Below are 13964 nucleotides of genomic sequence, written 5' to 3'. Positions count from 1 at the left end.
TAGAGTTAATGAATATCTTACATGAAGTGATCTAATAACTTTAAGCATGCTTTTAATACTTACATAAAATAAACTCAGTCTCATTATTTTATGTCTTCTAAGTAAATTAAATTTATATAACCTTTTTGTACATGTCTTTAGATAAGATTGCTTAGTAACGAGAGAATAACCATTTTCAAATCTGAAAGACAAGCCATCCAGTTATTAAAAATATACTCTATTTTTTTTTTTTTTTGAGACAGAGTCTCACTTTGTTGCCCAGACCAGAGTGAGTGCCGTGGCGTCAGCCTAGCTCACAGCAACCTCAAACTCCTGGGCTCAAGAAATTCTTCTGCCTCAGCCTCCCGAATAGCTGGGACTACAGGCATGCACCACCATGCATGCGCCACCATGCCCGGCTAATTTTTTCTATACATATTAGTTGGCCAATTAGTTTTATTTCTATTTATAGTAGAGACGGGGTCTCGCTCTTGCTCAGGCTGGTTTCGAACTCCTGACCTCAAGCAATCTGCCCACCTCTGCCTCCCAGAGTGCTAGGATTACAGGCGTGAGCCACCACGCCCAGTCTAAAAATATACTCTAAATTTTGTGTTTCTGCTGTTCCCGCTAAAAGTTTCAAATCATAGTTTCTTAAAACTTATATTTACATATTTAAATTTTGTCATTTAAATTCATAACCAATTTGAGTTCAGTAATGATATTAATAGTATATTTTAGCATATATTTTTATTAAGGTAAGGCATAGAGAATGGAATAACAAAAGACTGAAACAGAAGAAAAATAATAATAAGTATTTTTCATTTGTGTCACATGAGGATGTCAAACCCTGAAGATACCTAATGGTAGAAAACCTCTGTGTCTCTGAATATTGTAAACATTTAAGTATGTTTAATACTAAAGGCCCTGAATTTCATATATTTAGGGAGGCTAATGTCAGTGGGGACAGAGCACAAATCATCCTAATCAGGTTATGTCAGAACAGAGAATACTTCCCTCTAAATTCCAAATAGGAAATTTGTCTCTAAATTCAATATTTGGCACAGTTGGTGTGACTCTCCTTGCCATGTTACTATGATGCACAGGAACATGATGGAAAAAAGAAAAACAAAAGAAAAGAAAACCTTTAAGAAAAAAAAAAGTTGTGTTATATTTTGCTGATATCTTCTAGGCTATGGTGGTGAAAAGAAAACACACTATGTATAGGAATTATAGGATTTCCCCAAATTGCTACACAGGACTCTTTATCAAGCCCTTCTGGAGTTTCCCTGTCCCCATCACCTGTGGTGACACTGTCCCTGCCTCAGCTTTTCTTTTTTTTTTTTTTTTTTTTTTTGAGACAGAGTCTCGCTAGTTGACCAGGCTAGAGCGAGTGCCGTGGTGTCAGCCTAGCTCACAGCAACCTCAATCTCCTGGGCTCAAGCAATCCTGCCTCAGCCTCCCGAGTAGCTGGGACTACAGGCATGTGCCACCATGCCTGGCTAATTTTCTATATATATTAGTTGGCCAATTAATTTCTTTCTATTTATAGTAGAGACAGGGTCTTGCTCTTGCTCAGGCTGGTTTCGAACTCCTGACCTCGAGCAATCCGCCCGCCTCAGCCTCCCAGAGTGCTAGGATCTGCCTCGGCTTTTCTGCAGGGAGCTGAGGGTTAGAGGCCCTGAGCAGTGTGGAGTCAGCAGGGTTGGGCTTCCGGCCACACCCAGGCTAAGTTCAGCAGCCAGAGAGTAGAGGATGGCTCGCTGCTACCCAGTGGGGTCTGATGCTCATCCTGCTTAGTGTCTTGCTATTCATACATTGCATAAAGGTCTTTTTACGGAGGTAACATTGGTGAAAAAGATGATGTCTTTTCCTGTGGTTGTCAGCTGTGATTCTCATGTGGCCGACCACTGCCACTAAACCAGCAGACTCCCTCGTCTTGTCACCTGCAGTTTTCATAGTCATGTTTTGCTGGGTGTGTCTGGTCATAGGACTGGCAGTGCTGTTCACAGAGGGTGATGAAATTGATGGAGAAAAGGCCACCTTAAATTAATATAACAAAGACAGGATTTTCGTCTTATGGATTATATTCGTAAATCTGCACGAAACAAAGTGCAAAGATCTCTCTTCAAATAAAATCATACATTAAGTAACACCACTCTAAAATTACTTATTATTAAAGGGAAAAAGCAAAGGATTTTACCAAGCTTCACTTTGTCCAAAAGAATGTTCATATGTGAAATAGCACTTAGGTTCTTGTAAAAGTCTTCATTTCAGTGCAGTCTTTGTCTTTAACTCAGCTGTGAGACCTAATCCAGACTTTATGATCAGTCAGTCTCTCGGTCCTGTTGACTTTAATGCCAGTATTTTCTCTTCCGTTACCTGTGATTGTGTCGTTGTGTCTATACCTGGGGCTGTGACAGTGAGGACAGTGTAAGGTGAGAGCCAGTGGGGTGAGGCTGCACTTTCTCTGCACCATCTGGTCACTGGCTTCACCTTCGGCCCCAGCAGATCTCTGGTCGTCACTTCTCACAGTGAGTGCTGAGATGTAAATTCAAATTACTAAACTATTAATGAATCAGTGAGGGCCCACTTCTCTTTGGCACTCTGACCCATCTGTAGGTGACCTCTGTGGATTTTCTTCTCTTCTCTTGCTCCCAGGATGGCACCGTACCATTGTCACTCCCAGGATTCCTCCATGGTGGGGATTTCAGATTCATCAAGTAAAAATGCAGGACACGGGGCTAAGATTATAATTTGGATCAACAGCAAATGCCTCTTTTGGGGGAAGATGTATGTTAGTACCAAATATCATCTGTTTTATTCTGGCACTGGAGAAAACTTACAGAAGTTTTAATACACATAAGGAATCTTAGCTATCAACACAAATGCATGGCAAACAGGAAGGCATCACTTGACAGCCTAGAAGATCTGCCCGTTTTCAGTATGTGGTGGCCATTTACAGGGCGAGCAGCATAGACTGGGGGGAGAGAGCCAGATACCCCATAGTGTAAAGGAAGGAAATATTAAAATTATTCTCTATAACATTTTATAACATTATGTAATTATTTTTTGGTTATAACTTATAAAACATGTCATCTATAAATAAAGTTGCTCACATATATCGTTAATACGTAATTATTTATATATTAGTAGTACAGGCACAAATACTATTTTACATCCACTGGGCAGTGACACTGAGGCTGCAGATCAATGTTCTTGGTGAATGTCACTTGCTCAGTTGGTTCTAGAGGTTAAGACACATGTGCCATTTTGCTAGTTCCAGCTTTTGGAGAAAGGGTAGCAACTATTAAATCAAATGAGTGATTTCTTCTATTTATCAGGAGTCTGAGATCAGTGTTCTACTTGAGTCATGGACTTCCAGAGGATGAGCCAATAAAACAAACCATCGGTGTTTCTGCATTGTCATACACATTCACATTTGCGGGCTGCTATGATTCGAACTGTCCTTGAAAACATCTTGAAACCTTCTTCCATCTCAGAGGAATCTGAGTGATTGTGGTGGTTTTCCATTTTTTCCTCTCATACACTTGAAGTCTTCTAAGCTGTGTATTCAGCTAATTTCATAAAGTAATGATGCCTGCATCCAGGACAAATAACATGACACAATACTTGCAAAATTTTCTAGTGAAATTTTGTAAAGTGTTATGATTTTGGTGATGTCCTGATAAAAACTTGAAGGGAAGTATCTAATATTGAAAACCTAAAATACTTTTTCTGGCATGGGAGGCTGCCTGTACAAGAAGTGAAGTCTCAATGAAAGGACAACTATGTTATTATTCTCATCTTTAATTTCAGAATATTATGGGAACATAAACACTTTGGTCCCATATTACGCTACTATTCTGATGATAAATGGAGTTCTTGTTCTGATAGTTGAGAGCTGGACTTTGGCAATCACTGCTAAGATGCAGTGACTATGCGTGTGATATCTCTGGATTGGAAACTAAACCGAGAGAGGGTCATTTCAAGGAAATACCATTAAAAAGATTTGTGGTGGCTGGGCGCGGTGGCTCACACCTGTAATCCTAGCACTCTGGGAGGCCGAGGCAGGTGGATTGCTCAAGGTCAGGAGTTCAAGACCAGCCTGAGCAAGAGTGAGACCCCCATTTCTACTATAAATAGAAAGAAATTAATTGGCTAACTAAATATACATATACATATTAAAAAAAAATAGCCAGGCATGGTGGCGCATGCCTGTAGTCCCAGCTACTCAGGAGGCTGAGGCAGGAAGATCACTTGAGCCCAGGAGTTTGAGGCTGCTGTGAGCTAGGCTGACGCCAGGGCACTCTAGGCGGGGCAACAGAGTGAGACTCTGTCTCAAATAAATAAATAAAAATTTTAAAAAAAGACTTGTGGTAAGTAAACTAAAGCCTCCCCCCAAAAATACATCCTAAATCTCCAGTAATTGAGAATACGTTAGATCTTATGGAAAAGAGAAATAAGATTGCAAATGAGGCCGGGCGCGGTGGCTCACGCCTGTAATCCTAGCACTCTGGGAGGCCGAGGCGGGAGGATTGCTCGAGGTCAGGAGTTCAAAACCAGCCTGAGCAAGAGTGAGACCTCGTCTCTACTAGAAATAGAAAGAAATTAATTGGCCAACTAATATATATAGAAAAAATTAGCTGGGCATGGTGGCGCATGCCTGTAGTCCCAGCTACTCGGGAGGCTGAGGCAGGAGGATTGCTTGAGCCCAGGAGTTTGAGGTTGCTGTGAGCGAGGCTGACACCACGGCACTCACTCTAGCCTGGACAACAAAGCGAGACTCTGTTTCAAAAAAAAAAAAAAAAGATTGCATATGAAATCCACCTTGCTAATAATCTTCTTATATAAAAGAGGCAGATTTTCTGGACTATCATGTCAGAGGGGACAAGCATAGATTTCCATAAACATGAAAGACAGATGAAAATAGAAGGTGTGAAGGTGACGTGCTGTGAGATGCAAATGGGTTTTTTTCTAAATTTTTGGTTGAGTCTTTTTCCATCAGCATAAAAGTTCATTCAGTTCAGTTTTACAAATAATATTGAGTAATCTTATATGCCCATCATGCTTTGGGGTCTAAATATTAAATGAAAGAATACAGAAGAATAAAGAAATATTTTCTAAGGCTAGAGGCCCAACTCAGATAGAAGCATACATAGTTGACACTATATTGAGGCAAAATTGTGGTTATTGGGATATATATATAATCTAGACATGATGTATAAATTATATATACATAGAAACACACAAGTCTGTGTTATTTTCAGGAGAATCTATGGCTAAGGCTGTATTTTCAATAATTTATATGGGATAATCAGGGTTATTAAAAACATCAGGGTCGTTAAAGGCCCTAAAAATTTTACATGACATAAATATTGTAAAATAACAAAATAATAATTAGGTGAAGTAACAATAATGATGAAGGGTAGACTACTGAACAAAAAAATTGATGATATATCCTTTAATTTTTTTCCAGATATAAAAATTGTTTTCTCAATGCCATTAAAACAATCACTTTTCCCTTATGTTACCATTGAAAAATGCCTTTCTTTTGCAAGCTGGCATTGGACTCACAGCCAACACCTTCCTCCTGCTCTTCCGCATCCTCACGCTCTTTCTGGATCACAGGCCGAAGCCCCACGACCTGCTCACCGGTAACTTGGCCCTCGTCCACATACTGATGATGCTCACCATGCTGTTTCTTTCTCCAGGCCCATTTGAGTCCCTGCGTTTGCAGAATGACATCAAGTGTAAGGCTCTGTTCTACCTGAGCAGGGTGATGCGGGGCCTCTCCATCTGCACCACCTGCCTCCTGAGCATGCTCCAGGCCGTCACCATCAGCCCCAGCTCCTCCTGGTTGGGGCTGTTCAAACAGAAATCCAGACACTACGTCATCCATTCCTTACTCTTTTTGTGGATTCTCTGTTTTTCCTTCAGTAGTAACCTGCTCTTGTTTACCATGGCTGCTTCTAATGTGACCCAGACCCTAGTGCTGAGCTTTGGTAAATACTGCTCACTTTCCTCTGCAAGGTACCTCAGGTGGAGCCTGTTTTTCATGATGATACAAGTGAGAGACGTGTCCTTTGTAGGCGGCATGCTGCTCTCGAGTGTGTACATGGTGACTCTCTTGTTCAGGCATCAGAGGCGATCCCAGCACCTGCACATGTCCCTCTCCCCGAGCATCTCCCCGGAGAAAAGGGCCACCCAGATCATCCTGCTCCTGGTCAGTTTCTTTGTGGTCATGTACTGGGTGGACCTGGTCATCTCCTTCTGCACGATTGTGTTGCTGGCATATGGCCCCGTTATGCTGGGTGTCCAGACGCTGGTGGTCAATGCCTATGCCACAGTGAGTCCTTTGGTAATAATCGTTTTTGATAAAAGAATAATCAGTACTCTGCAAAATATGCCACAGAAAGGTCATAGATTTTTAACAAAATAATAAAAATAATTCTCTGAAAAATGAGTGTTTCTGCCTTCAGTTAAACTATTCAAGTGGCAGAAAATTTGTTATTTGATTTACTTAACACGTGTAAAATTGCACTTCTATTATAGCTAAATATTTTGAAACAGTCACTGGCAAAGACTTTGTGGTTTCTTTAGTGTAGTTTCCATCACAACTTACTGTTCTATGTTTTAGAAATGTGTTAATTTTTCTTTTGATTCTCTGTCCTTCTTATAAAAAAACTTTCTATCTTTTTGAGATGTATACTTAAGAAACTCATATTGGTTATAAAATCTATCCATGTTTTACTTTATGTTTATTTCTTTTTTGCTTCTGAAAATATTTTTTCAGTACCCTTATTTGTTAAAGAGATTCTAGCTAAGTATCCAATTACAGATTGAACAATAAATTCTTTCAGCACTTTCTGTTTTCTGTGTCTACACAAGCTGTGCAGATTTTGCTTTCGCCCTTGTCTTTTTGCTTTCACCTCTCTGTCCTGTCTCACAGACTTTTTTTCTTTGGTGTTACGCAGTTTTGCTGTTACTGGAGTATTTATCTCTTTTTGAAACAGTGCAATTATGGTTTTATGGATACATGTCTGGGTTTCAATTTTAGCAGTTAATAAATCATTTATTTTATTATTATAATTATTGTTTTCTGTTCTTTAGTGGTGCAATTAAATTATTTTCTCTTTTCGTTCTATTTTTATAGATCTATAATTATATTGGCATTTTTATTAATTTTATTTGATTTTCATCCTTCTCATCATTCTATCTCACTAATCCTTTTATCAGCTCATTCTAATTTAATTTTAACCCAAACACTGTACATTGAATTTTATTTATTTTTGTTGTTTAATTTCTGCTTCATTTATTTCCAAATATGTTTGTTCAGTTTATAATTTCCTAATTTTTCAAAATCATTTTGATTTTCTATTTTTTCTTATTGACTTTACTTAACATTTTAAACATATTTCCAATATGTGAAGCTTATGTGATGTCTAATTTCTTCTGATCCTTTATCCTAGTAGCTTATTTCCTTGTGTCTCATAGTTTATAATTTGGTTTTTACATTTGGGAAATTTTACATTGGGAATAACGTTAGTCAGTAGTTTTCTTCATTCCAAGAAGACAAGTTGTACAATCTCCAAAGGCTTGAGCTTTATGTTACCAGCCGGTACCTGCAGGGAGCTCTGGCTTCTCAGTTTGATAATTGATTACTCCCACAGATTCTCCTTTTAGTTTGCTTCTGATCCTGGGAAGTTTCTGTATTTTCCTATTAGCTCTTTGGGGCATTTTACAAAGTCTTGTAATCATGAAGATGTTCAGTTGCATCAAATGCTATTTGCAAATACATATATATATATATATATATATATGTGTGTGTGTTTAAAAACATCAAATATCTATATTGCACATATTATTAAACTATTTCACAATGATATTTTGTGGCAGAGTGGTATCTCACTAGAAATCCTAACTTCCTTCATTTAGAACACCACCGCTAATAGCTGCCACATGGTCACATTATTGATGAAGTGTAATTATTTTCTTAATATTTGAAAATACGTTTATATTTTACACAAATCTGTTAAGTGGTAATCTTTCAATTTAATGAATACTATCTGTTTATGTGCAGAATTACTGCTTTCCTCTAACATTAAGTTAGTTATGGTAGAGTTAATTACATGAATTTAAGTCTTTTTACTCTAGCTGAAATGCTTATTCTTTAGCAATTCTCTGGCACTGTAAAAGTAATCTCAACTTAGATTTTCTATTTACACCAGTAGTTATTTTAAATGATTTTAAATAAATTTCACATGTGGTTTCATATTACTTATCGGTTATACTTTAATTGATGGTTTCTATTGTTATTTCATAATACTTAGAAAATATCACCTGTAGGATTTCTGCTTTCATCAAACTAATAATTCCTTTTCAAACCTAAGTCCTAGGAATTTTTAATAATTTTCTGTAGTGTTTGACAATCATTTTAATTCTAGGTATTATGCTCAGAATGATGTATAGTTGTCTACCTGATTGGCCAAATTATTAAATAACGTTATTTAACATTCTTTATGTTCATTCATTCGTTTCATACCAGAAAAGTTGATTTGTATGGTGGTTTTTTTTTTTGTTGTTTTTTTTTTAAGCAAAGACCTCACTGGCATGTATGGTGGTTTTAATGTCACCTAATATGGTTGTAAAGATTTCAGATTTTCCTTTGCATTCAACTTTGAGTTATTCAATAAACTCTGTGTTATTAAGTCTTCACATGTAAATAATTTGGAGTTATGCCTGAAACACCATATATATCCTAAGTATTAACAACTCTGATTCATCAGATTCTTGTGTCTTTATACCATTTATTTACTGTATTATTTTGTATTTGTTTTTTATTCAGATTTATATTTTTGTCCAATCTAAATGTTGATCAAAAGAGAGGCAGGCTCAGCCTGTCATTTGGTCGCAATTGGCACAGTTCCTTAATTTACTTTAGAATACATACCTCATTTAGTTCCAGAAATAATCTTCCCTTTTCTATGACAGAGGACTAAGAGACACCAGGTATCATAGATTCTCAAAACACTCATTTTCCCATATTATTCTTCCTTTCTCTTTAATGTCAAATATCATGAAAATCTATTAATACAAACATGTAATACTACACATTAGAAATATATTCGTAGACAATTTCCACACATTATTACAGGAAATTCAAAAATAGAATATATAAATAGACCTCTAACAACAAAAGAGATTAAATTAATCTAAAATTTTCTCATGAAGAAAATCCCAGACATGGATAATTTCACTGGTGAGTTTCGTCAAATATTTAATAAAGAATTCCAGTTCTTCAAGTTCATTTCCCAAAAAATGGAAGAATATAGAAAATTTCCCAAATTCATTATATGAGGCCAGTATTGCCCAGATAACAAAGCCAGGCAAAATCATCACAAGAAAATAAAATTACACACAATTATTCTTATGACTATAGAAAGAAATCTTCAAAAATATGACCAAACTGAATGTAGCAACATACAAAAATTATTAGACACCATCACCAAGAGAGGTTATCTCACAAATGCAAATTTGTATTAATATCCAAAAATCAGTCAATGTAATACAGCATAAGAATACAATAAAATACAAAAAAGAATCATTTCAATAAATACAGAAGAACATTTGAAAAATCCACCACCCAGTCACAATAAAAACCCTAAGCAGACCAGGAATATAAGACTTCCCAGACCTGCTAAAGGGCATCTTTGAAAATCCTACAGCTAATAGTATATGTAATATAAAATAAAAATTTGACCTTAGTGTGGGAACAAGACAAGAATATCTTTTTTTGCTATTTCCATTCAACATTATGCCACCACTACCACCACAAAAAAAGCCTGATGTCCTCTAGGTGGGAATTGGAAACCTACAGATGACATTCTGTATATAACAATTTTTAAGTAATTCACAAAAACCCACTAGAATAAGTTCAGCAAGTTCACATGATTCAGGATCAATATTAAAAATCAACAGAATTTCTATACACTAGTAGTGAACAATCTGAACATGAAATAGGCAATTCTATTTACAATCACTTTAAAAAGTAAAAAGAAATTTAAAAATCCTGTAATAGATATATTCACTTTATACGATACTATCTAAGTATTGTTAATGTGACACCTTAGTAAGTTACCAGATACCAAGGAGTTAAGATCATCTAAGACTCTGCATTCTCATCTTGGGAAAGGATTAGTGTGTTTTCAGTTCTAGGCAGTATAGTTGTAGTGTGTGTGTGTGTGTGTGTGTGTGTGTGTGTACACAGAGGTAGGTATGTGTACACACGTGTATATATATATAGGTATATAAATGTGTATACACGTATGCATATAGATGTGTATACATACATATATATACACACACATTCATATATTCATACCAAAATAGGGAACAAATATTCATGATAATTATAATCCTGGTTTCTGTAACTGGTCACATGTTTTAAGTTCATATTCATAACCAACTTCTTGCACTGTTCATTCCATATTCCCTTTGCCTTCAGCAATCGCCTCAGCTAATCCCTGTTCTTTCCTTGGTGAGGTGACCAAAACCTTCACTCTTTACAGGTCTGGGTCATTAGTAGTCCTGTATCAATTGTGTTTTTGTGGTTTTCCCTTAAATTTATTAAAATGTCATGGTAATGCTAGGAGTCGCTTTTGGAGATTTGCTGTATTCCAGACACACTCTTCCTTACCTCCAGTGTGGAAAATAAGCCCGATTTCCTCACGGTTGTAAGCATCAATCCCGCAGCCGGCACCGTGAGTCCCTTCTTTGCCTGTTGGTTGAGAGGCAGGGCAGTGTCTGGATGCCGTCTTGACTTCCACTTCAGTAGGGCCCTTGCTGTCTCCATTCCTGTGTTTCTCTCTGAGACCTCCTGGCCAGCAGAGTATGAAGCTGTGGGGTCAGGAGGCAAACGTTTTGTGGAGGGTCACTAGAGGCAACAGTGACTGGTGCTGACCCATTTCCGCACCTTGATTGAGGGACCCATACGTCACAGCTGTGTGAGGAACAGCACCCATGTTGGATGCTGATTCAGAGCATAACAGCTTTCTGCAGAACCTGCCACAGCCCTGCAAAGTATTGCCAGGGATCTGGTGCTGTAACAGACTCTTCAAGCCCCCTCCCCACCACTCCATCAAACCAGCCGACTGGGGGCGGGAGAAAATATGGTAGCACCACAGAATCGCACGAACATAGGCCCAGTCCACACATTATTATCTCTGGATTTAGTCCCTTGACCATAAATAATGTTTCCAGAATGTCTTGCTGGTTGACAGGTGATTTATGTGAGTTAGCGGTTGGTACTTTTGGCAGAAGCATTGCATCCAGGGTAGGCTAATCTGTATCCTGAGTAAGTGCCTAGTCCGGTAAGAACAAAATATTTCTCCCTTCACAACGGAAGTGGGCCTGGTAATCAGTCTGCTACCCTGTGCTGGCTGACCCCACAGTGAATGGTAACAGATTTGAGCTCCGTAGTGGCAGACTCTACCCGTGATGCTCTGCCTCACGCACAGCACTGGGTAGTACTGATTCAATGATGGTCATACCATGGGGTGCTTGGGATGCTTCCCGTTGTAAACAGAGCTGCCCCTGCTCTCAAGAGCCTTCTCTCTCCACCTGCTGCATTGGTAGCAGGGAAAGACCAGGGGCTCACTCCAAACCCCCTCTGTAATAATGACTTGCATTGTGGGGAGAATGTAATGTTTTGTCAAAATGTCTCCTCCCTGTCCCCTTAGTCAAATTCTTTAGGTGAGAAACCCACAAGAGTAAGTTTTTGAGATCTACTACAAAACAGAGTGACTATAGTTATTAATAGTAATAAGGTAATATGTATCAAAATTGCTGAGATAGGTTTTAAATGTTCACAATACAAAAAAAAAAAAGATAAATATATGAAGTGATGGGTATGTTGAGTAGCTTAAGTAGATCCCGTGATATAACTGCGGACAAATATTTAATTTGGGGGAGGTTGCCTTATTTTAGATTTTGTGTATACATTCAGGCTTTATTATTTAATAATATATTTAGAGAGCTAGCTTTCCAGTTGGTGATGCAAGCCGTCCCTGGGTCAGATTGGCCGAGACCCAGTCAGCAGAACGGGGAGCCCATTGCTTGTTCCCACAACTAGCAGGACGTGACTTGTTGACCAGCAGAGAGAACTGTTCCTCCAGGCAAATGGCCAAGGACCCATGGTCTCGCATGTGAGCCAGGGTTGTCTGGTGTCCTGCACGCGGTGCCAGACGTTGCAGACGGCCAAGGACCTGTGGTCTCACATGTGAGCCAGGGTTGTCTGGTGTCCTGCACGCGGTGCCAGACGTTGCAGACGGCCGAGGACCTGTGGTCTCGCATGTGAGCCAGGGTTGTCTGGTGTCCTGATGCAGTAACAGACAGTAGAAGAGAGAATGTAAATATCATTGAAGGGCATCTCTGGTGCTATGACTGGAGGAACAGGTGCTGTTGGCCGTGGGAAGTCACGTACCAAAACGTAGCTAGGAAAATAGCTGGCATGAGAAAATAGCTGCGGGACGCTTGCCCAATTAAACAGTATAAAACTAAAACAACTGGCGCTTCAAGGTGCTGCAGTCTTCAACCGTCTTTGTGTCTGTGTACTTTATTTTTCCGGGACTGCAGCCAATTCTCTTATGTCCGAGTTCTATGTCTATGTCATTATGTGTGTCATCCCCCATCCTGCAAGCGGGCTACGACAGTTGGCATGACCGAAAGGTGACGGAAATGGGAGTCCAAGTCTGACTCACAGCACAGCAAGGCCAAGCAGGATGTGGTTTGTGCCTGTGGGGGTTGCAGGTGGACAATTCCCTTTTCCTAAACCCACCTGCAACTTTCCAGCTGTGTAGACTCTGACAAGCTCCTTCACTTCCCTGTACCTGGGTTTCCTCGTCTGTTGAATAGAGCTAATGAGAAACCCCTGGGGGATTCAGTGAGCGAGCACGTGGCAGCACACAGCACCTGCACGTGAAGGTGGCTGTCCCCACCACTGTTAGGGCTTCCCCAGGGTACTTAGGCATGAAGTAGGCAGAGCTCAGGGAGCAGGACCAGGCCATGGAGTGAAGTCCCCATCCCCAGCCTTACGCAGACTCTGCCTGGTGTTCCATCCAAAAGCAATTGCTGGGCAGGAAAGGATTTCATGAGGTGGAAACAGAGAACCTGGGAGTATCTTTGCAGGTGGAGGAGGAGCTGGGGCAGTCCCTCCACACTGGGATCCCAGCTGCCTCCTCCCAGCTGTGCCTGACAAGAGCAATCCCAGGCAGTGAGTGCTGAGCCCTTGCTGACTCATGGCACCACAGAGGCACACAGGAGCAATGAGCCTCTACCTCATCATGCTCCTAATCTGGAGCAGGGGCCAGCAAAGGTTTCCTGTAAAAGACCAGGCAATAAACATTTTGGATCCTGTGGGCCCTCTCGTCTCTGTCACAACTACTCAGCTCTGCCCTTGTCCACCAGAAGCAGCCCTAGGCAGTGCAGGAGTGAATGAGCATGGCTGCGTTCCAATAAATATTGATTCTTTTACATCTTTTTCCTTTTATTTATGGGATGTACACTTATGGGATGTACGTGCAGATTTGTTACACGGATATGTTTTGTCTAGCACTCACCTGGTTAGTGTACCAAGCACCCATTGGGTAATTTTTCATCCCACACCACCCTCTCACCCTCCAAATCTCCAGTGTCTATCATTCCACTCTGTGTCCATGTGCACTCATTCCTTAGCCCATGCGTACAAGTCAGAACGTGCAATATTTGACTTTTTGAGTTATTTAACTTACATAATGGTCTCCAGTTCCAACCATGTTGCTGCAAAAGACATTCTCTGTTCTGGCTGAGTAGTACTCCATGGAGGTATCCACATCACACTTTATCCAGTCACCAGTTGTTTCCACGTTGTTGCGGTTGTGAATGATGCCCCGATAAACATGTGAATGCAAATGTCTTTTTGATAGGGTTTCTTTTCCTTTGGATAGATA

Source organism: Microcebus murinus, chromosome 13 (genome assembly GCF_040939455.1).
Source record: "Microcebus murinus isolate Inina chromosome 13, M.murinus_Inina_mat1.0, whole genome shotgun sequence".
Classification (NCBI taxonomy): Eukaryota; Metazoa; Chordata; class Mammalia; order Primates; family Cheirogaleidae; genus Microcebus; species Microcebus murinus.
The sequence above is the reverse complement of the archived record's forward strand: the minus strand, read 5'-3'. Positions refer to the sequence as shown.